Source organism: Copidosoma floridanum, unplaced genomic scaffold, assembly GCF_036245765.1.
Source record: "Copidosoma floridanum isolate Cflo_tuat_1 unplaced genomic scaffold, Cflo_Japanese_pri ptg000025l, whole genome shotgun sequence".
In the NCBI taxonomy this organism is placed as follows: Eukaryota; Metazoa; Arthropoda; class Insecta; order Hymenoptera; family Encyrtidae; genus Copidosoma; species Copidosoma floridanum.
In genome coordinates this window covers 8008899-8033159 of record NW_028321902.1, presented here as the reverse complement: position 1 = coordinate 8033159, position 24261 = coordinate 8008899, and the positions used below count along the sequence as shown (strand labels likewise).

General features: G+C 42.2%; 1 protein-coding gene across 2 annotated transcripts in view; it reads left to right on the top strand.

Moving 5' to 3' along the window:
- The first annotated feature begins 5503 nt into the window (after positions 1-5503).
- Positions 5504-24261, top strand: part of Tk (tachykinin) — a 33927-nt gene continuing 15169 nt past the window's right edge. For both annotated transcript variants that reach the window (XM_014358151.2, XM_014358150.2), the window contains exon 1: positions 5504-5566. The gene's annotated coding sequence lies outside the window, so the exon portion shown is untranslated. The remainder of the gene's footprint in view (positions 5567-24261) is intronic.

Sequence of the window (24261 nt, the reverse complement as noted above, 5' to 3'; positions counted from 1 at the left end):
TTACTCTAATTTGTATAATAAAAAAAAACAAAAAACAAAAAAAATTCAAACAATCAACCAAGTTTTTTCACTCGTCAAACAGTTGTCATAAATTTTCATATTATATTTCACCTGAAAATGAAATTTATTTGTAGTTCGAGTACCCATGAAAACATAACGTATAAATCGATAGTATCGATTGTAATGAAGTTCACCGAGCTAACGACATAATATAGTGGACATTACATTTTGAATTTTTTTATTTTTTATGTACGAAGTATTTCCCTTAGCTAAAAAGGTCACATAATATCTCCTCCGATGTGTATATCGATGACTTAGTTTTCCTGCCGCTGCAATTGTGATATTCTCATCTACATTCATAATTAACGTATCGTTGAAATCAGTAGTGCATTTACAACAGAAAAAAAAAATATTGAAGTAACCCTTTCGTCGTCGACTAAAATTATTCTCAAACAACAATCGTATAGAAATTGGCTTCAATTACATCATGAGTAAAACAGTAAAAGCTGAGAAACCAGCAAAAAATAAAAACCTAATTGCTTTACTATCGTATTTTTTCTCGCAATTTCTTCAATGCCATTGTAGGATCGAATATTATTATTATTATTATTATTTTTTTTTTTTCAAGTAGGTCCAGCGATCACCTTTCGGTAAAAATTGCAGGCAACAAAAGGTAAAAGAAGAAAAAGTGAGAGAAAGGAAAAACGGCTACTGCAGTAAAACGCGTCGATCGTGTTATTGCACATACGATTGTATGTACGCGCATATATACACGAATACAACTGCAGCCCTGATATCACGAAACGTTTGCCGATGTGCCACAATAAAACGTCCCGAGTTTGAATGCTCGGTACAGAAGATGAGAGCCGCCGTTGCGTTTTATTTCTCAATGCGCCCTCGCTCGGTCGGCTTCTCGTCATTGTAATTTTTTTCTTACTTGTTTCGCACTTTGCGCATCTCCACATGTGAGCAGATACGTATACATTATGTGGTTTTAAAAATAACGTATTTATTGTTTTTCGTTGGTGTACGCGGAAAAACCACTGGTAAATGGAAATAATAGACAGAAATATCGATTGATTGTGTAACGCGTATATTGTCGAGAAAAGCCAAAAAAATTCAACATCATTTTTTTACCAATCGATTCAAGAAGGGAAATAAAGGAAAATTTATTTATTTGGAATTCCATCGTTTTATGTCGATGAAAATGCCCATCATCCAGCTCGGATGGACTTTGCCTTTTTTTAAAAATAGGTACCCCAATTTTTTTCCCCCAACCGCCGGTATTTATTGTCTTTCCAGTAAGACTTGTCCGAGACATTGCACAGTTGTAACGCAACACTGTACACGGTAAATTTCGCATGAAACAATGAGAAACCAGAAATAGACGTACCAATTGTATAAGTATGTATATATATATATATATATATTTCCATCATAATTGTATAAACGTAACTGTACAAACCAGCGACCCGCAATTATTTTTCCTTCTGCATATATAGGTGCCCAATGTATGGTTTTCGCTCAATTTGTCGATTGGTGTGTATACCTAATATCACAATTTCTTCTTTGACAAAACATTGCCGTTGAAATGAAAAAAAAAAAAAAAAAAAAAACTTGTTACACATACGTAATAAGTGGAGTTTTGAAAATATACATTGAATAAAGCTTTTTGTAAAAGTATAGGTACGTGTAAGTATATGTGCTTTGACGATGCAGAGAAAGGTCATAAAAAAAATAAAAACAAAATTTTCAACATTTGTTAAGTACGTGTAAATACTTTTTACTTCTGGCTCTTTCTGCTCGGCGAATGCCGTGGTACCGCTTATTTTTATGAATGTCACCTTTTTCTTTTTCTTTGGCAACTGTAGCTCTGAACGTTTTTTATACTTTTTTTTCTCCCGCATGGGAATACAACCAGGTAACGTAACTGAATGTAAGCTTTGGAAATTTAATAGCTTTTGCACTCGTCTGAAGCTTCATTCGAATATTTCGTGCATTTTCCATGTACTTACCTTCATGCACTCGACTTTGACCGAATAATTATTTGTTTGATGTAACGTATTTTTTATACTTGCCAACGAAAAATGTTGTACACACATCATCGTACACATTTATTTTTTTACTTCATTGTGTCTACTAAGGTTTAGAAAAGTTGTCACCCATTTTTCTCCATCATTTCATTATTATACCATACGCCTGTAATAATCTGTATAGTGATTTTTTTTTTCTTTTTTTTTTTTTTGTGGAGCAAAAGAAAAAAACTCTTACCTGATAAGTCTGGGTATAGGTACGTTAATAAAAAAAAGTGACGCCAGTTTATTTGAAATGGCCATATATTATTATATGATCGATGCAGTCAGTTTTTGGGTTGGCCATGACATTACTACTCGTTCGATTTATATATAAACGCGCATAATTATGTCATCATCCAAGGGATAAATTATTTTAAAGTAGAATATCGTCATTTCTATCGATTTGGTTGTGCCTTGTATTATTTAAATCGAATTAATATGCTATATAACCTACCGCAAACTTAACTCGCAATATTGATTTCTTTCTCAAGTCAGTATTAAACAAAGAGGTTCGAATGTATATGTATATGCATGTATACCTGTAAATGCGATAACATCATTATATGCCCATACATTACAATATAACAGTAAACAATTGACGTCAATTGTGTATAGGTAAGCACATACATGTACCATGTACTACTTACCGTGACACACGTTTTTCACAACGGAGGAAAGAAAAATAAGTATATATACTTACCTAATAATACGTACATGGAGCAACAGTCGCGTTATCGAAGAGTAATAAATGCTTGAAACAATTCGTGTATGAAAAGTACATTCGTTACAAGTATATTAGTTCAAAACGCTCCGAGTATTGAACCATTGGGGTTTTTTTTTTTTTTTTTTTTTTTTTTTTTTTTTTTTTTTTTCAACTAAAAACACACCTGCGTTTCAAAACGGGTACACCTGAGTCGATTGAGCCTAGAAACAGTTGGTTTCATTGTTATACATTAAGGTATACATGCGTATATACGCAATTGGCTCCTCCGGAGGCGGTGGCGGTGATTATGTTGGCGCAAAAGCTAGAAAATACCCTCATGGCAAACAAACAAACAAACAAACAAACATTTAAGGGAAAGACGACTTTGGCTCACTCTCATCCGGTCGTCGTCATCGTCGCTTTGCCTTGTTCTATACATGTGTAAATATATATAATATATACTTGTCGCATGGACCCAACGCGCGCGTGGGCGTCTATCTCTTTCTCTTTCGATCAATCAATCCCATTACCAATATACATTTGTAAAATAGTATATGTATACACGCGCAATCACTTATTAAATTGCTGCACGCGCCAGTTGACTCTATAATATATATACCTAAACATGCCGTAGTACCTGCAATGGTATAGGTACACAATACACCTATGTAGGTATACACCTTGTGCATCATCATACTTAAGCCTCACCCTCACCTTATTTATTTGTACTTGTACTTGAATTTCCGTCAATGTACTTACTTGGTATGCATCATGTTGTAATTTATATATTTCTTTACTTTTCTTATGTATAGCAATTATAATGCCTATACTTTGTATAATTAAGTCTTTTGTTATATATAATACATAAACAAATTACGCATGTTGTTCGGGGCCAACTCACCACCACGACGCCGATCGACGAACGATCCACATCGATTCCTTTCACACAATTAAGCGGATAAAATAACAAACAAAACAAAAACAAAAAAAGCCATTGTTTCGTCGTATCTCTTCCTCCGTGTGCCTCGCGTGGCTCGATCTGCTCGACGAGCTGGGCTCAATCAGTTAATTACCCGCCTACATCCTGATGCACGTGCACGCGCGGTCCTCGGAATCGGCAGATCCCATATCGGTCCCTATGCGCTCGAGGCGCCTACTCGCCTTGTACCAGCTCGTTGTAAAGTACAGGGTTGCCTTTCGTCCCTTTTTAGCCGACCTTCTCACGTATATAGGTACACGCGAGTAATGCTCCTCTTACAGTCCCGGACACGTTCTTTTATTGTTATATTCTTTTTTTTTTTTCCTCTTTTTCCGCAGCGCAGTTGGTAAGATGGCTTCCTCGTAACACACGGGGGCAAGTATATACAGAGATGTGAGACGACGAGTGTACATATGCATGACGCAAGTATAAACGGAGCTGCTGATGGCCATGTGCAGGCTCCGCGCGACACGCGCTCATATTCACCAAACCACGAGCGGAAGGGCGATGACGTCACAAAATTGGTAACCTTTGTGAATAAAGTGGTACGGATCGCGCGGGCGTCATGCGGTATGATTTTCGCCACCCTCGCTTTATAAGTAAGCGATCTCCCGATGTCGGGCGCAAAAACTCTATGACATACGCGTACACGCGCCGTTCCGATTCGACCTCTCTTTCCGCTATACACTTGGACAAGTAAATATATACATATTTATTTCAGCGACTCATCAATTGCACGTGGGCATCACGTGTTAACTATGCTCCTCCGTTGCATTTTGCTTGTAAAAACGAGTAAGATCGGAAAAAACGGCGCGACAAATTTACTTCTCTCGGGTTGACTATAGCCGAGAAAGAGAGAGAGCAGCTCCTGCCTACATCCACCGGGAAATGCCGCCTCTCGAAACAGGTATGCAATTGGTATAGAGCCCGAGTTTTTGTTATCTATACGTGTTTTTATTATACATAGATATGTTGATGAGGGAGAAAGAAAAAATTTTTAAAAATAAAAAAAATAACAACAACAGAGACCATTTCTTGTGCTTTGCAAAAAATATTTGGAGCTCGGAGTTGGAAACAAAAGATGGGTCGTGCGCGCTTACGGGCAGGTCTGACCTTACGCTGACGTACTCCACTTACATTGCACATCTTCTTCTTCTTCTTTTTCCCTTGGAATCCGAGCCAGAAATTGGACGTTGTAGGTGAGGAGATCGAAACAAAAAGGGGGGGGGGGAGGAGACCCTCCCGAGCAATTATACTTGTACGCCTCGTATGAAAAAAAAAAAAAAAAGGAAATCAGGATAGAGGAAGGAGCGTAATTCGCGAGATGAAAGTATAGAAGCTCTCGCGGCGAACGAAGAAAAGAAAAGGGTTGGGGTGGGGGGGGGGTGGCAAGGGGATGATGGTGGTCGGAGTCTGCGTCACGCAGCTAGCGCAACATAAACCGGTCGTCCTCTCTCTCTCTCTCTCCTGGCCCGTTGCGCTCCACCTATATGGACGGCGCGTAGCACGCGGAGGGTCTCAGTCAGCTATTGCCCGCCACCCGGCATCCTTGGCCACCGCCGACTTGCACCCTCCACCTGCGGCTGTGCGTATATACACGGGCCCTCTTGTTTTTTTACTTGCTTCGTTCTCATTTATTATATACGGTATACTCGACTCGCGAGGACAGCTGCCAACTATCACGGCACACGACCACAGCGAAACATTTATCGGGACGACAAGCAGTATACTTATATATCTATAACGAGGCTTCGTTTGCTCGCCCGTCACTTTTTTTCGCTCCGGAGGAGGAATTTCGCAGCAACCGAGGTTAGTAGTGCTCCGGTCGTTTCTTCCCTTATTTTCATCCACCTGCAAATAATTTTTTGAAAATAAAAAAAAAAAAAAAAAGAGAGAGTGCCTTTGACTATTCGCAGTCGCTGATTTGGCCGCACTGGCAACTGTCCCGTGACGACAGAAGCGACAAATCGATCGATGTAGATCAAAATGGAAAATCTCCTTTTATCCTCCATCAATTGTCAATAATCCGTGAATAATCACCGGACCCTACATGCATGTCTTCAAAATCATCGCTACGATTCTAGTCACTGTTGCAGCTGGTGTTTTTACTTTTTGTCCTTTTTTTTTGTATTTTAAATGTTGTTTAGCCATGCGCTCGCCGATTGGCAATTTACCCCGGAACAACATAACTTGTCGGCCCAAGGCTCACTGTCGCGGCATCTCCAATCTTCCCCCCCCCCCGCTAAAACTTTGTTTGGATTTTACTTAAATTCCATTGTAACGCCAATCCCCCCCACCCCAAGTCCGATGTATACATATAGGTAGGGTACTTATCTTCCCGGGGAAGGAGTTTGCGTAACAAGTTTTATAACAAGGAATCGCAGAAACAACTTTTGTACCAACGCAAGGGGGGATTAGCTCGTATTCCTTGCAAGTGCACGTAAAATGGTCCGCGGGAGCCCTGTTTCAGGACCGGCGAAACAGCATCGCTCGTTCGGGAGATGATTCGTGAACCATCGGCGATAGATGGACCGGTGGAGGTGTAATATATTACACAGAGCCATTTCCGGCGCTTTAAAAATTGCGAGGGTCCCCGTCACCGAAGGCTGGCAATCTGCATGTACAGCCACCTTTTACCCCGACGCATGATACTCTCCGGCATAAAAATGCTAACGAAGCGTAAATAAACGCCCCCGGCAAAAATAGGGGGGGTATCGATGCAGTATATAGTATGTATAGGTGGATGTGCGATTCGTGAATTTGCCAATATAGGACGTATAAGTCCGAGTGGGAGTGTATACAGAAGTGCGAGAGGACGATCCCCTTCGAGAGGAGTTACCGAAAGAAGAATTTTCTTGTTTCCACAGCGTGGCGGGGAAGGAAGAATTAGCATAGAGAGTGGCAAACTCTTTGGTCGAGCCGCGCTCGTTAGCCGGACGGTGTAATCGGGCCGTTACATATAACGCTCCTTACATATAACTAATTGAAAAGCAATTGGGGAAGAAAGAGTCGTACGGGGAGAGAGAGCGAGCGGGCACCGGGATGTCTCCTCGCTTGTATACTTTTTTTTTTTTTTTCAGGTATCATTTATTTTGAATAACAATTGTCGCGCGTCACTGTGGTGGAAAAATGCTTTGACGATGGGCGTATTTATAATCTCATGGGGAATATATATATATGTTCGTACAGAGGCGCCTGGGTAGTCGAGACTTTCCAGCTGCCTCGACAACTTGTTGGACAAGTTCAGCGTGGCACTAGTACATCTATATCCTCCAAACAATATTTATCAACGCGCGCGACGAGCAAAAGAATTTTAGGTACATTATTTCTTCCCTTGTCGCGTCTCCGCGGTGCAATCATCGTTCGATGTTGCAAAAGTATGGGTGCATGACGGAGTATCTCGTTCTTCTCCGAGCATCAAGCATATCCGAGTATATACATAGGACGGGTGACTTGCTTTCACGAATAATTCTCGGGGGGTGATAAATCTTGCATTTTCGATCGATCACTCCTTGCTCGTTTGGTGCGATGTATTATTTATGCACCAGACAAAAATACTCTCGCAGCTCCAACCGTGTTTGGTTACTATTGTCATCGTGCATTTTCATCGTCATTTTTATTCCTTCGACGGGTGCACCGAGTCCCGGTTATATACCGCGCCATCATCGTTTTTCCATCGCTCGACTAAACGCAACGGAAACCGGGGGAAGGAGGGGGGGGGAACAAAAAAAAAGGTAGAGTAAGTATACCTCGAGTCGCCTCGGGGCGTGTTTCACGATATACATTCGCTCGAGCAGTCCTCCGCGAAACGTATACAATATATATTTGATTATCATCCGAAAATTTTTCAACCGCGCCCAGTATTCGCGATTCCGTTGAGTTTAAACGCCCCCGCGTCCCCCGGTATTATATTATCCGATACTATACCTTCGTTGCTTCGTTTCAAAGCAAAAGTTGGCGGCAAAGGGCCCGAGTCGTTGGAAAAGATTTCAAGACTTTTAACTTGGAAGGCCTGGAAAGAGAAAGGAGGAAAAGACGACGAGGTGTTGGAAAACTGACGAGACGAGACAATAACGACCCACATTTTTCCAGCGCGCAGTGGTAGGGGGGGGGGAAGGTTTAAATATTTGCATTGCAGAGACGACGGCTCGTCGCGCGGCTATACAAACGCCGGAAAAGCGAGCTCCCGTCGCTTCGCTCGCGCGTACAAATTATTTAGCAGCGCTGCGATTTCGTTCGTTCGTTTGTTTTCTTTTTCGTTCTCTTATTCCTTGCGGCGCTCACTTTTAATTCATAATCGACCGTTTCGCGTGTGTATATACAAGCGGTATCTCCGCGTATGGCTTTCGCGTGTGCACATATTGGATGAATCACTGCCCATGAGATTGCACAACATGTTATACACCTGCAATGCCATTAGGCCGGATGGAGTAACACCAAACTCTCGGGAAAGAGCGAGAATCGTGACGAATGAAACGAAGCGTGGGAGTTGATAAACTATGGAAAAAGCTTAGCTTTGAACGCATGGGTTACATTATTATACAATCCAAGCACAAGTGCAAGTACAACACGTTATATAGACCGGAGCCCGTAGCTTTACGTGCAACTTTAACAACAAGCTCAACCATCACGCAAACTCGTTTCCTCCCTCGCACGCAAGCTCTTAACGATCGGGCATTTATCTTGCTTCCTCGCTCGCTCCACTCTTAAACAGCAGCTGCACCCGCGTACAAAGACAGATAATACACACGGATGAGAGAAAGAGTGCATCTTGGGGCTCTCTTAGGTATGTGTATAATATATAAAGCCTTTTTCATCGCTTGTTCCTCCCAATGACACGCGCCGGTGAAATCACCGCTGCCCCACTCGGCTCCTCTTTTTAACGCTCTCCCCACATATTATATTTAAGTGCACCTACCAACTCCAAGTTGTACATATGTTCGAGAGCTTGGGTCGCCCACGCGCGCACCACCGGCATCGTTTCTTCCCTCTCTCTTGAGATCGATCGCGATTTTTCAGCTGCACGCGCCAAGATATATATATATATATTATACACCTCCGCACACGCGAGGGACTGAGGGATAAAAGCGCGCGTTGTTCGTACACGCAATAATTCTATATAATATCCATTTTGATGTGTATATACTTGGGTTAATCACTCGTTGGCTGGTCTGCCAAATGAATCACGCCTGGCACCAGTGTCCTACTCCGATTAAATTGGAATATATGTATATATATAACAGCTGACCGAGTGAAATTCCAATATTTGGCCGCGCAATAAGAAACGGAGTTTTCGCGCGAGCTACACGATTTCCGCTCTTCCTTCGAGAGTATATTTCCCCGGGCGCCGCTCTGTTGACTTTCATCGCAAAATCCACGCCTTCCCTCTTTCGAGGTGTCGATTCGTATAGAGCTGTTCCTCCTTCATTTCTGTATATCTTCTTATCTTCTTCCTCCCCCCCCCTCGTGGGAGCTGACAATGCGCTCATCGGCGCGCGGAATCCCTTTTGAAGCCCCATATGGCTTTGGACAAGCGAGGGAGAAAACAATTTGTCCTTACGCGCGCTTGACACTTTTTTTTTTTTGTTTTGTTTCCTGCACGCGCTGCGTCGAAAGTCTAATGTTTCACGCGCGTGTGGACGTTGTCAACTAGTCACCCACACGCCCATATATATATATAAATATATGCAACTGGGATATCTTTTGAATTACTTATTCGGTGTACGATTGATTTCGGCGGCCAAGAGTCGCCTCGGGCTGGCCAAAACGAGCAAAGAGTGTAATTAACTTCTTAACGAATAACACTTCCTTCCTCGAACACATTTTTTCAACGAGTTTTTCCTTCGCCTCCGTATACAAAGCTCAAAGAAACACCCTCCCTCCGAGCGGGCACATTTTTCAATTATATACAATCAACTATCATCGCCCGGCTTCCTTTGCAGCCGTCAGTTATCCACGTATACGCGTACGCGTGTATATTTTTCATGCCGTCGAGTTTCTTTTGTGGATATATATATATTATCCATGCTCTGGGGAAGTACGTAGTCGCGTATCAACTTTACTTGTATTTATTTATTGATTTGTACAGGTAAAAATATACGCGCGGTGTTGTTCAGCGACCCGCTATAATTATTGTCATTTTCAAATAATTGAACGAGTCAACCGGGAGGGAAACTACGCACCTATACCTCATTAAATGACTCCCAAGCACGCGATACTATGTGCAGGGTTTACCGTCTCCCTCGTGGTCACGCGTTTGGACTCTTGGGCTCATCTTTCATTGACCGGCTCGTGCGTGCACATTTGAAAGATATACATATACCTACCACGCGACTTTGCCAAGACAACAAAAAACAACTCTCGTTGCGCTCGACGGGCCAAGAAAGTTTCTAATATACGTACATTTTTTCGCGAGTGACGCCGATGTGTCTGGTACATTATGCACAGCAATCTAATGGACGGACAATGAATGGAATCAAACGACAGACAACAGGACAAAGCGTCCTCGCTGACGTCACTTTGACTTATAGCCTTTCTACATGTATACATACTTTTTTTTTCGAAGATAAATAACCTATAGCTCCGAAAGACGCTTCGGTCGCAACTGATGTGCCTTGCCAAAACATCTTTTAAAATCCCGTGTGCAAGTCGCTTGAAAGCATTACAAATCACATCCAAATTGCTCGCTCGTGCACATTTATATTTTGTTCATTAGAGCTTTTACTCCCATTATCAACATACGTAACGGCTTTTTTCTTTATTCCCAAAGGATTTTTAAATTCCTGGCATGCACGGGAAGATAAAGGGGCGCATCGGGCGCCCGTCGTGTGCTCGCGTAGGCCGTCGGTGATTTCAATGCGGTGCAACGCTGGCGCGCCTCTTCGATGTGCCATTTTATTGCACAATTTATTGCTCATCGTCTCCCTCTATTTTTGAAATATGTATATAGGTACTTTTTTTCACTTTTTTTCGCACGAATCCACAGACAAAAGCCCTTCAATTTGTTCATCCGCCTCGTTCGAAATGAGACCTTGCCGTGGGAACAATGTATAAATAACCCAAAAACTTACAAAGCCCGTAACGTATGAAAAAAAAAAAAAAAAAAAAAAATAAGGATAAGACGGAGCGAAACTCTTTTTGGCCCCCCCCCACCCACGTAATATTCCAATTCTCGCTTAGCTTTGGCATGATGCCCAAAAGACACAGCGAACCAAACGAGGATTTCTTTCCTCGGAGCAAATAGTAAAAACCATTAATTATAATCGTCTCCTTCGAGTAAAGACGGTAAAGTCCGGTTGACACGGTCGCGCGGTAAGCAGGTGGGGCACCCCGAACCAAAGTCTAATCTCGCGGGTAAATTGGACACGCGGAGGATACGACTCTAATCCACCACCACGACGGTATTATAAAAACGCGTTACACGCCCCACGCCTCGGTGGGGGTATTAGAGGGGGAGGGCTAATTTACCGGTGGACCGATAACGGGCCGCAAAGAGCTGGACTGAGGTTAAATTACAAACACGCACGTGCAGGGAGAGGGACACACCTGCACGTATCTCGCATACATTTTCCACTTACGGATTAGCCGGTTGTGCAAGCACGCACGAATGAACCAGGACATACATATAATACGTGCATAACGGGGTTGGGTGTCTGTGCGTCCATAGCGTTAACATGATATCCCCCCCGTGTTGGAGGTAATACAAAGACGCCACGGAGGATGGGGGGCGGGTATGGAATTTGTTACAAAGTTACGCTGCGAGCGAAAAAAAAAAAAAAAAAAAGCGGAAGAAAGGGGGAGTCGGTACAGATGGAGCCCGTCAAACTTTCGATAAAAAGAATTTACATATGTATGCTCGACGCGTTAGTTTTGAGGCTGTGATTTCGCGACAACACGCCGCGCGCGTTTACTCACGCGATAAAAAACTTTTCCGACAGCCGCAGTTTAGATTCATTACTTTGCTGCCGTACGATAACAAAATGCACAACAACACGAGTGTATGTACCTACAGTGCGTAACTCTTTTCCTCTCCCCCCCCCCCCTTTCGCTTGTTCATCCTTTTTCCTTTTGGTCCCTTCAACGGCGCTAATGTCAAAAATATCACTCTTCACACGAGTTAAAATGACGATCAGTGACATTTCACATGATTGTTTTCAACTGCATCCGAGAACATAAAATAATAATAATAATAATAATAAAGAACACAATTATACGCTTGAGTTGAAAAAAATTAATTGGATCCCTGAAGGGTGTACCGGAAAACTGTTTTCGGGAGTATAACATTCAAGCCGTGATTGCGTGGTCATTGGGTGCAAAAATGACCAACTTTGAGCCAGTGCAGTGCAGCCCCCCTTGTAATATTATGCGAGCACCATTCCAGTGATCGATGCCAAGTCATCACTCTGTGCTCTGGAAGGTAGCAATCAAACAGTATACAGCAATCAAACAGTTAACCACGACAGTCTCGAGCAATTTCACAGCATTTAACCGCCGCTTCCTCGTGGCGACGAGTTTTAATTTCGGCATCCCACCGGCGCGCTGCGGCAATCATCGCGAGACCCCGCATATACACAGGCACGCCAAAGCGTCCCGTCAATTAGCCAGATTAGACGAGCACAGGCGCAGCAATTGCCTCGCGATTTCGAATTAGACGTGAAACTAGTTACTTGCCAGTCGAGGTTGTATACTCCGAGTCTTGGTTTGCAGCCCCGCCAGTAAACCTTTACCCTATATATGTTACATCTCGCATATAGCGCGCAAATGGCCCCCGATCGTTACAATATCGCGCGAGATGACTTTGGTTGTCGGGGAGTGAAAAGCTCCCAATCGGCACCTAATTCACAGAAACACCTCTCGAGGGGTACAGGCGGACGTTGGGGTGGATGAGAGAAAAACAACGATGCGAGTTCGCGGACTCGTAAAACCCGATGCCCACACGTACGTACATGGGGTTGCATTGTAAAATCGAAAAGCACCGATATACGCGTGAAAATCTCGCGTTTACGCCGCACTCGGCCGGTATATAAGGACGTATAGTGCTTCTCGCGTTTATGCGTCTATACGTTTTATATCCGGCGCGAAATATGACCCGTGCCGTTATAGAAAAAAAAATGTCCCAGATAGCATATACATACGTAACAAGGCGATGCGGGGTGCGTCCTCGTACATTGCCACTGGCTGCATGGGACGTAAAATTATATTTTTCTTTGTCCGCCCAATGTTCATGTAACACCTAACTATTAACTGTGAAGTCCTGACCCTCGTTGTACCGACGCAACAGGTATATTCATAAGATACGTATACAATGTATTATACATACAGGTGGTCTCCAAAAATTGCTTTTTCATCGACAAACCGATACGCATTTTGTTCACCAAACACCCAAAGCACCACGTGCGTGGCGTACCAATAAATTTTATGTACGTATGAAATTGTCTACTCGTGCCATACGGATAATAGAGAGGGAGAATTAATGAAATATCAAATATAAGACGTTCCCAAGAGTAAATGAATAAAGCCATAAATCTCGTTAATCCAGTTGAGCGGAAACGAGGTACATCATCAGGTATATATATACAATTACATTATAGGTACACACGTATGAGGATGGGTGTATAACATCCGCACTAAATTTATCCAACGGATGAGAAATAATATAGTATATAAGTACGAGGCTGTAAGTGTATTGTACAAAGTGTAGGTATGTTTGCGCTGAGCGTTTGAGCTGTTGTTTCTTCAGTGCCAACTGAAACCGCACGCCACAGCTGCCACCGTTGCTGCTGTGCATTACAAATAATTGGTTTACTGTAAGTACGTGTGTGCGTGGCAACCCTCCGCGGTGCGACAATACACGGCTTTTGGAACAGAGGGGCGAGAACGGGTGAGGATGAGCCCCAAGTTCGTAGGTGTGATGGGTACATTTATGCAAACGACGGCACATGTACGTATAGGTATATATATACGTGTACAACAACGTTGATGTCGAGGCTTCGGGCCGTTTAGGCTTGGCTCCCATTCGACCCCTTGAGTGGGGGAATATGGAGAGCAGCTCATCTTACATGACTATATAATTGCGTTGTTTGAAATTCGAAATTTTTCGCAAAAGCAATAGCCAAACCTTCAAACATCCATATCTTCTCAAATGATGGAGATATATCAAGCAATATAATTTTGGATCATCGAGATTTATCAAAGTATTTTTTTTGCTGTCACTCTGGAAACTATAGCTAACAACTCAAATGACCATATATACCACTATTAACTGCAAACGCATCCAAAACTATGGCAATTTTCCTGTTGGGTAACAACTGAATCATCAAAGTGACGGATTTTTGTTTTTTAATACATCCCCCCTGATAATTGAACGCTAAGCAAGTAAAAAATATTTACAATAGGAAAATGTACCAAATTAAATGCTTGATGCCAAAACATAATATATAAATAAACTAGATACTTTCGACCGGTCGAATAACGTATAAAACACATCAATGTAATCATGTAGGTACATACGACTTATGAATTTATATAACGATGGGTATATAGGGTATTATATATCAAACTCATAGGGAAGAATTAATTGGAGTAATAATTAACGCGCGTACACGTACTCCAGAAGGCAAGACAATATAACGCGTGGATGTAATGATAAAACCGGTGCGGTCGGTGGATGATAATTCGAGGCTCGTAAATTACACGGGAGAGAAAGGAAAGGGAAATCGGAGAGCGAGAAAATACATATAGCTCAGCGATTGAGAGGGGGCTGTGGGGGGCTCGTAAACCCAATCAAAATATCATAGACGGCCAATGCCTATGTGTATGTGCACGCACCACCCGCTTCACGTCCAATTTCCCTTTACTACCCCCTACCCCCACCCCCCGCTCATCCGTGCCAAACCAATGAGGACCAAAGTGCGAATTAGCCCTGCGTGGGCCTAGTCGTTACATTAGTGCGTGTACCGTGTAATTGGATGGGAGGTAGTGTCAACGGATATGTCGATTGAAGATTAAAAACCCGCTCCTTTTACTTCGCTCCGTCGGACGGGCCAATATCCGTGGAAAAAAAAATAAAGGAAACGTGGGAAATGAAAATCTCGTTGTTGCAAAATGTACGGGTTTCATCCGTCAAACCGTACACTCGAGAAAGAGAGCAAGCGTAAATATGACACCCCCCCCCCCCTATATACATCACTCCTCCTCCTCTCGGGGCGCGTATGTCGGCAATCGCGCTAAAAGTACCCCCGAGGATGAAAAACGCCGGCTCCCCCCCTGGTGCGTATATGGATGAGCAACAGTGGTACACGGGCGGAAACGTATAAATAATCCAGAGGGAGGCCTCCTGCGCCGTGACGCATGTGTTTCACGCGTGACAAGTATGTGGGATCCGTTCCGCTCGAGCCGAGTGGTAAGCCTCCGCCAAGTTGTTCCTGCCGAGCGACGCCTGCTGTCCTCACCTGCATACGCAATATATAATTATACTATCCACCGCAAAAGTTACGGCAACAGCCGAAAGTTTGACCGATTCGGAGAAAAGGTATTTTTGGATTTCTCTGCTTTACAAAATACGTGCGGCCTTCGAGGAAACGCTCATCCGGGCGCAACCCTCGATCTCGGGTATGTATCCTTGGGAGTTACGAGACGACGCTCTCTCTTTTCGCTCGGCTATTACTATTGGAGTCGGCGTGTACGACTCATTGGAAGGAGAACGAGGAGCCAAGAAAAACAGGCGCTTCACAAAAGCGAGATAATAAAATCTCCGGCCCGTCGCTGATGCGCTCCCGTCATCTTGTTATCCCTCGTGCAGGGCACACCAAGCGCGTCTTATCGAGGCCGATTAGGAGTGTGCTTCGATGCCCGACCAACTCGCTCGTGCGCTTTTGCTTTAATTTCTTCTTTCGTGCATGTATATTATAGTTTCCCCCCGAGAGACTTGTATTTTTTTTCCTCCTTTTCCACGGAATTGACAAACGGTGTTGCACCTTTTCACTTCAATTTGAGATAAGCTTAACTGCTTTATTGTGGTGTCAGGAAGTACTTTACACGTAGTAGTTTGTATATTTTGCGTTTAAGATTTTATACATTTTTACTAAATTGTACATCGTATCGACAATCACGTTTGAATCTCTTCAGGATTAATAGTACCACAACGCGACCCTCCGATATACCTATAACACAATTTTCATCGAGATAGCGACCGATGGGGAATTTAAAAAATATGAATGAAATGTTTATGTTTTGACAATCGCACGCGTATCGAGATAATAATGTATACACATCCTTCAATCCCAGATAGGGATATTACCAAACGATGCCGTTCATCTCTGTATACCCGCCGTAACGATCGTGCTCCGTGTGCAATAGCACGTAGCCCGTGTTATATTATACGTATACTGTGTGAATCGATCGACTGTACTTTCCGGTATTTTTTTTCTCTCATTTCTCGAAACTGTGTTGGCCAAGCAAATGTTACCTTCGATCGTCGTTGACTACCTTTGCAGGGGTTCTCGAAAAAATTAGCGCAATTTGCATGGCGTCAATGAAATCTATTTTTTTTTCCACGCAATAAATGTGATCACAAATCATTTCCCTCTATGCAAATGTACATTCGTTATCAGGTGGATTTTCACTTTTTTACGAGACATCCCGTCAAAAAATCAAATAACCGTGAGGTATTTGATGTCCACTCGAGTCGTGTGGTCACAGCCAACGGAATAATTATGGTACCCGCGAGAAGCACCCTATTGTAGCGTATATTATTAATTTACGAAAAATAGATAATGTTTTTTTGTCCAACGTATAAGAGACACATTGTCACGCGCGTATAGTAAGTATATAAGCGTTTCTCTCATCGTCGAGTTTTTGAAATTCCTATCTCTACTTTTGTATTAATTCGTTTCATTTGTTTTATTTATTCTCTTCTCTATGTGCCCGGCTACAGGTGTGTTTCCAGAAGAACATCCTTGTTTTGTATGGTAAAAAGAATTTTATAAAATACACGCAGCTCATCCCCAGCTTAGCTCGACATGCATCTCATTTGCTTTCCCAAGAGCGTATTGTACCACAACAGTTGGGTGGAGGAAATACGTGGGTGGTACGGACGCTCGCGCTACACGATTAAACCATCGCTGGAGGGGAAAAAAAGGGGCAGGAAAAGCGGGGCATTGAATTTTCTCAGACGTGACTTTTCTCGTCGGTCGTGTCGCCATTATTGGTATTGCCATGCACGACGCGCCGTCGCGCACTTTCATGCATAAATACCCACAAGACAATACAACTTACCGAACGATCAACCAATTATTTCCCCTCAAATTCATTGGCGCATTTTCATCGACTCCGAAACAATCGATACCATATAAATGACGCTCAATGAAAGTATACGTGTACCTTTGGCACGGAGTATAGCTATGACAAACAAACAAAAACTAACACCGTAAGGGTTGAATTTTAAATCTTATTGGCTTCATCATTATTTTATCCGTAAATGTAAAGCTTATATAAATTAAACGTGGAAATAAGGGTACTAAGCTGTAAAAGGCCAGTTTTGCGTTTGACGTCCGCTGATGGTTCAATGGCGAGGGAACAATTTTTCATTTTCATTTCCAAGTTTTTCCGGGAAGCGATTAAATGTATTACTACAAAAAGAAACACAACAAAATTGATGGCGGGGAAAAAACGAAAAGTTACGAGAATACAACATTTTGAAAATGAATTGAAAATCCGTAGCGCGCGTTGTAAATGGCACCCCGTTACCGAACGGGCGTATGAATAATAAATTGTTCGCTCGAAGGCGCGTGTAACAGAGAGTTCCCGTTTTTGTTGGCCCGAGTAAATATTTCGCCGCGTTAATTCGTTTTGCGCGCTCCGCCGAGTGGCTATTTGTTTTGCGCCGCGCTGTAAACCGAACCCCCGAAATTAAATTTCATTGTTTAATTGATTGGGATTCGATAAAATGGCTAACTTTGTTCGCGGGTGGCTGATTTTTTTTTTTTTTTTTTCGAGACTCCCTCGTCTCGTTTCCCTTCTTCGCGTGGGTATCTATGTAGCCATTGCGTTTTTTTTTTTTTTTTATCCGTCGCACTTCCATATGACCCCCAAGATTAACGTGTGGGCATCATTGGGTTCGAACGAGCGATGGGCGAAAAAAAACGCGAGCGTATAAATTCGCTAACGCGAAAATTCATCAAGTCATTCGGTCTGCGTGCGGAGATGGCGGGAAATATTTTCTCGCCCCTTTCCCAAGTAAGAAAGTAATTATGATGTGTTTATCTAAAGCTTCGGAGATACGGATTTGGAGGGGAAAAGATGAGCATCAACGGGGGGTGGCATTACTCATGGAGACCCCTGCGGGAGCCACTTGATTGCTCTATACCCCCTTTTGTATATACTTGACTATGTGCTTATACCAACACGAGGTATAACTTGGTACTTATCGGGGACGAATGAAATTGATTCAAGTCCGCGTGACATGCACATACGTACGTAGTATATAATATGCAGAGCCATTTATTTTTTTAACCATACGAAACTTAAACAACCGATTGCGTGAGAATGTTGGGCTCTTTTATTTTAGGCGACTTTTTAATGGGTACATTCAAATACATGTGCATAAACGTAAAATTATCTCTTTGATACGTGTTTTTCTGAGATCCACGATTTTTTTCATCGAGGCCAAATGTACATAAAAATATTTTCGTTGCATGGACCTACAATAAATGATACCTTGAGAAAAATTATTGGAAGGGGTCGGGGGAATGATATTTCTCGTAGTTGATCTCTGTAGTTTTAATGCCGGTAATTTTTTTGCTCCTTTTTTTGATGTAGGCGTACATGCACACGTCAATTCACATATACACAATAAATATTATACTACTCGAATCATCTTGGTGCGGGGCTCAAATGTTGTTTTCCACCGAAAATAAAAGATATATATATATAAATATATTCCGGTTGTTCGCATTCACGTATGGCATAACGTAAAACAAAAAATATGTTTAAACTCTAGGCACGTGTGTCTACATCAGGACACGATCATTAATTAAACACATTGACAATCCATCAACCGATCGAGCATATAATTATATACATGACAAAGAAGCAGCAAAGAGGCTTTTGGCTTTCTTAACGCAGCAAATTAAAAGCAAATCCTTCGCTCAACTCGGCTCTTAATTATTAAAGTCCAATCACTTTAAAACAAAGTGCAAGCACGATACATGTAGATCCAGAGTAGTAAGTCTCCCAACTTTTTTTCTACACTTTTTCTTCATCTTCTTGTTAGCGTAGGTGTGTATGCAGCAAAGAGTCGCGTGACGATGTCTCGATTAGGTAATATTTTCCTGCCACGTGCATTTTTATCATATACATTATTGTGCCTCGTGTGTGCGTGTAAGTAGACACGCGTATGTCCGAGGGTTGTGAGGTAAAAAATCGATTGGTGCAAAGCGCGGTATGTGTACATTTATTCGTAGCCAACATCTCAGCCAAGGACTGAACAATTGCCGTCGGAATGAACACAATGAGGCAAAACGACTTACTACATCAACGTGTAGTTTTGAAGGTCCCCATAATATGTCATGCATATATTTTATCTGGTACAGGTACCCATATAAAATCACTTACACAAAACTGATAAACTAATTTTTCGTGCTCCCTTCTTAGGAAACGTTTTGGAAAATCACATTATATATATATTGTGCCAATGGTTGCAGGTTTATCGCGCGGGCCATTAGCTGCGCTGTCACTCACATTCCAGGGGCAAAAATATTTTTTATCATGAGGTATACATATACATTACACATATAATATACACAATGATTCTTCTAAATGCAATTTTTATTCGCGGCTATGGTGCCATTATTGTGCCATACGCAGATGCGAGATATATGAACTCATTTTACTTGTAAATTATGCAAAAACAAAAAGCGAGAGACAATTTTTCAAGCCCCATTTCATTTAGTTCTTGCTTTCAGGGGTATATAATGCACACACGCGCGCACATAGTCTCTTTTAAACTATGTGTAATATGTTCTCGGTAAAAAATCGTGCAACAGCCAAGTAAGTACTTTCTTTGGTTGAATTATTTATTAAAAGCCCTCCACGTGCTTTAAACGTGTTTACACAAGCACACACAGCACACGAGTTGGTTATTGAAACGATGATAAAGACATCACGCAACAAATGGGGTAAAGAGGACTCCTCGTTAACGATTCCAGACGCGACGGAGCCGCCTCACCCCTTGATTTCGCCCACGAATTTGCAATGCGATTCGCGTCCCATTCTTCGCCTTTCGTTTACCTCTTATTTCCTCCCACCCCTTCTTCGCACACGCCGGGGCAGATAGACAGATCCATCGTCGACGTAGTTACTTACCTCGTTTGTGCGCACTGAAATTTCATGGGGGACAATTAAATTACTCGCTCGGCGTTTACTTGAGCAATTTTTTTTTTTTTTTTTTTTTTCCCTCCTTTTTATTGCAAGGATCCAGTTTGTGGTGGATCGTTTTGACGCAAGTAAAAGGGTATTGTATATGTACGGAGCATCCCTATTTTTTTTACAATAGCTGAACTACTTGTTTGTATACATACGCGGAGAGAAAAGAATAGAAAAACAAAAAAAAAAAAAAACAAGATGGATACAGGTGCGGTATTGCGCAACGTTAGCTCGTCTCTGCAGTTCATATACGAAGCCCGATCGACGTCTAAAAGCGCATCCACAGTGGTAATTTATATATACATGTACATCTGCAGCAAAAAACGTAATTGACGTATTGTTTTTGTTCACCCATTTCGCGTCACTCGCGTTTATCGTGCTGCTCTGCCTCTATATATATATACATATATAGGTGAGACTCACTACTGCGGTTGGCAACTACTCCCACATAATCAGGGGGGGGGGAGTTAAGCGCGTTACGCGGTCTATTTGCAGAGCCAACGTTACCGCTGCCAAAACGTGTTTTCGCTACCTTTGACGCCTGGTAAACTGTTTGATCGAAAAATTGCTCAAGATTTGCTCTTCCTCGAGATTTATTTGATTGGCTGTGGAGAAAAGAGACGAGCAAATACCTAGTTATAAGCTGAGCAAACTTGACTCTTTTTTTTTTTTTTTTTTTTTTTTTTTTGTTTTTTTTACTTAGACGTTTGTACTCGCGTCTATTTTTTCCTTTCCGTAAAGAAAATCAAGCTTTCCCGAGAGTTTTGTTGTTACACCTTGTACAAGTGAGTCATGTAAAAAAAAAAAAAAAAAAGAATTTGTTGGCTCATTGCGTGGCTTGGCCGTCGGAAAACCACTTGTCGCTCGCGAATTTCTCCGAACAACACATAAGATAATGATATATATCGTCACATCCGTTCTCTCCTATGAAAACGTTTATTCAAGTTTGGAACCGAGTACCTGTACTCACAGAAGCGATTTGGAGAATTTCTTGAAACTTGGATGAAAAACGCGCGTTTTAATTAGAAAAAATGAAAGTGGAAATGGAAATGGCATTGTAATTATTTTGTCGAGGAAAGAGTGAACTGTTGTGAGCGAGCGCTTTAAGGAATACCCGCTGTTTTATTGAAATGTAAATTTCACAGTGGCTCGGTAGTAATGGAGTGATTGGCCTTTTTTTTTTTTAAGGATGCTAATTGCACTATATTATATATACCTTATACACTGCGTGTAATAACATGTATTTCTTTAATATCATATTTTTTGCTGGCCCCTGTATATGCGTACACGTAAGGATCCATGTATATGTACATCTCTTATGATACTTGACTATATATCTGTTCATTAAAATGATGTGTTATTTTTGAAGAATATTCATAAATAAAAGAATTACAATGACCTAACGAGTGGAAAAAATTTATTTCCTATGCAAGTATCTACGTAGGAGATGCCCGACACGTATAAGTATTTTGGATTAAAAACGATCCACCCTCCCCCCCCCTTTTCGTTCATATCTAGACGATCCCAGCGACGGCGACGGCGATGTCATACTTTTTTGACATTTTTGGTCCGTATTTCTTTCTAGCACATAAGTATTATTAACAATTTTTTGTGCCCATCGTAGATCCGTAAAGAATATAGTATAGGAACAGGGAGAGTTTGAAAGGGTACAGTATAGGTTCGGTCCGGTTCTCTTGGCAAAGTATACCTATACATAGAGCGAACTAATCAGAACCGGTTCTGCATGTATAGGTATACTTTGCCAAGAGAACCGGACCGAACCAAAAAGGGGTTTGAACAAATCTAGTACGTGTTGCTACTCCCCCCCCCTCCGCCCATTCACGTGCAAGTAAAAAAAAACAGTCAACACTCGTAAGAGCATCATGGCGTCTTGTGTATTTTGGTACATTCGTAAATTTTTCATTAGTTACGAGCTCGGCGTCGATTTCAGCCTTGAGGATAAAGTAAGATGTTCCCTAGTAAAACAATTGTTACCATAGAGTTTAGTATGAGTATATACATACATATAACCTATATTTATATAATTATGCATTGATCGATCCACACTCAACATCATCCCTATACTTGTACTTGTCCCTTGTCACACCACTTATGATTTCGCAGACGACACGCCCGACTTGTAATTATAAACATTGCCTTTCAAACTCGGAATCAATACTCGATAAGTACATGTATAAGGTTATTTCATTTCAATGAGCACATTCGCACAACTCCGCGAGAATACCCGTAATGGTTGGGTTAACCTATAAATGTCACAGTAAATATCCGAGTTGTGCGGAAACGCAGTTCCGAACAACACACAACGAACACTCTCTTGAGATTTATTATCTCTCTCTTTGTAAGTACTAGTACTGTGCACTGAAAGAAAACAATTTCACGTCGAAAAAAAAAAAAAAAAAAAAAAAACAAGATCCGCCAAATGGGCCAAAAGAAAGAGCCAACGGCAGCGAGCGATCGGTTGTTCTCCGGCCACGGGGGATACCCGCGATGGCGAAAACTGGGGGATTCTTTGGTGTCCAGCCTCGAGGAGCAGTACATCGAGATATCCGCCATCGTGATATTCGGCACCATGTGCCTCGTCGCGTACCACCAACCGTCTTGAACTCGCCTTAAAATTTATCCCTTGTACTTCATAAAGATGAAAAATACTTAGCGTGAAAAAATAAAATCGTGCCTGGATCGCGCCAAGTGAGCACATCAGCTGTCCCTGTTTATTTATTGCACCTTGTTTATAGATTTGTTGGATGAAAAGGTTCCAAGCGCTCGGCTCAGGTAACCCAAAAAAAAAAAATCCGTAGTAATGCCTGATTAACCTTTCATAGACGATTCATAGGTGGCTCTCTTGCGGCTTTTTTGGGTTACCTGGGTTATGAACAGTTGAAACGCGTGTTCGGGCTAGAGGAACGCAAATCTATCATTTCTTGACCGAACAACCCTCGGGGGACGATTGGGTTCGATTTGAGAAGGTGAAGAAGAAGAAGAAGAAGATTGATGATCCGGTACGCGCGCAAAGGCGATCCATCTCAATGTATATGCACCGACTCTCATTTAACCACTCGTGTCCGCTGCACAAGGTGTAAGTATTATATAAATATATACCTACCTAATCTCTCGACCAATTTTGTTACTCTCTCCGCACTCGAGTCAAGTGTTGTTTCCGTCCCTTGGCGAAAATCGCATTGTTGCCCATGTGGGACGGTCTCACACCTATATCGGTGCATCGCATCAACGGGTTCGAAATTTTCTCACGTGCCTGCACAATCGTTTTCGGAGCCGTGGTTTAAAAATGAGACTCACCACGTCAGCTGCAGACTTGTATATACATATAGGGATCGATCGATGCCGAACATCAATGCACGAGGTCCAAAAAGGAGGGAGTATACCCTCGCGTATACGCAAGAGAGGGGGGGGGGTATCTTTGTAAATTTAGTGCACGAGCGGAAGACGGCGATTACGCGCGAGCGAGCGCTGATGCTCGCCGGAGCTTGCGATGAAAGTTCTTTGAGTGACGCCGCCGTGTTTTTTAATCGAGCAGAGTATATACATAACGGCACCTCGGTTGGGTGTCAAGAATATATATAATATTTCATTTACACGCGCAGCTGTTTTCCGGTACAACGAGACACCACCACACCCGAGCCATCCTCGATGCCACGCGAAAATATGGCCCGGGATATACGAGACTGCGCGCGGGAAATAACTTGCGTGAACTGAATTTTTAAGACTGTCACGTCTACATCTCGTCTCTCGGTGTACTTTATTAGCAGCGCCTCGTGTATATAACATACGTGGGAGTAAAAAAAAAAAAAAAAAAAAAAAAACACAACGTGGCGTTGCCGCAGCGGTAGAACGAATAAATCGTCCATTTGGGGCGAGAAGGACATTTTTATCTCAAAATGAATGTGCCGGTTATACGTGCGTATAATCAACCCTCCGTGCGTGTGTGTGTACGCGTAATCAAGTTTCCCAACTGGCTCGAATAATTTTCGTGGAAAGGGAAACCAAGAGCATTCACGACACGTTTTTCGACAATGACAATTTTTTTTTTCTTGCTCGTTTTT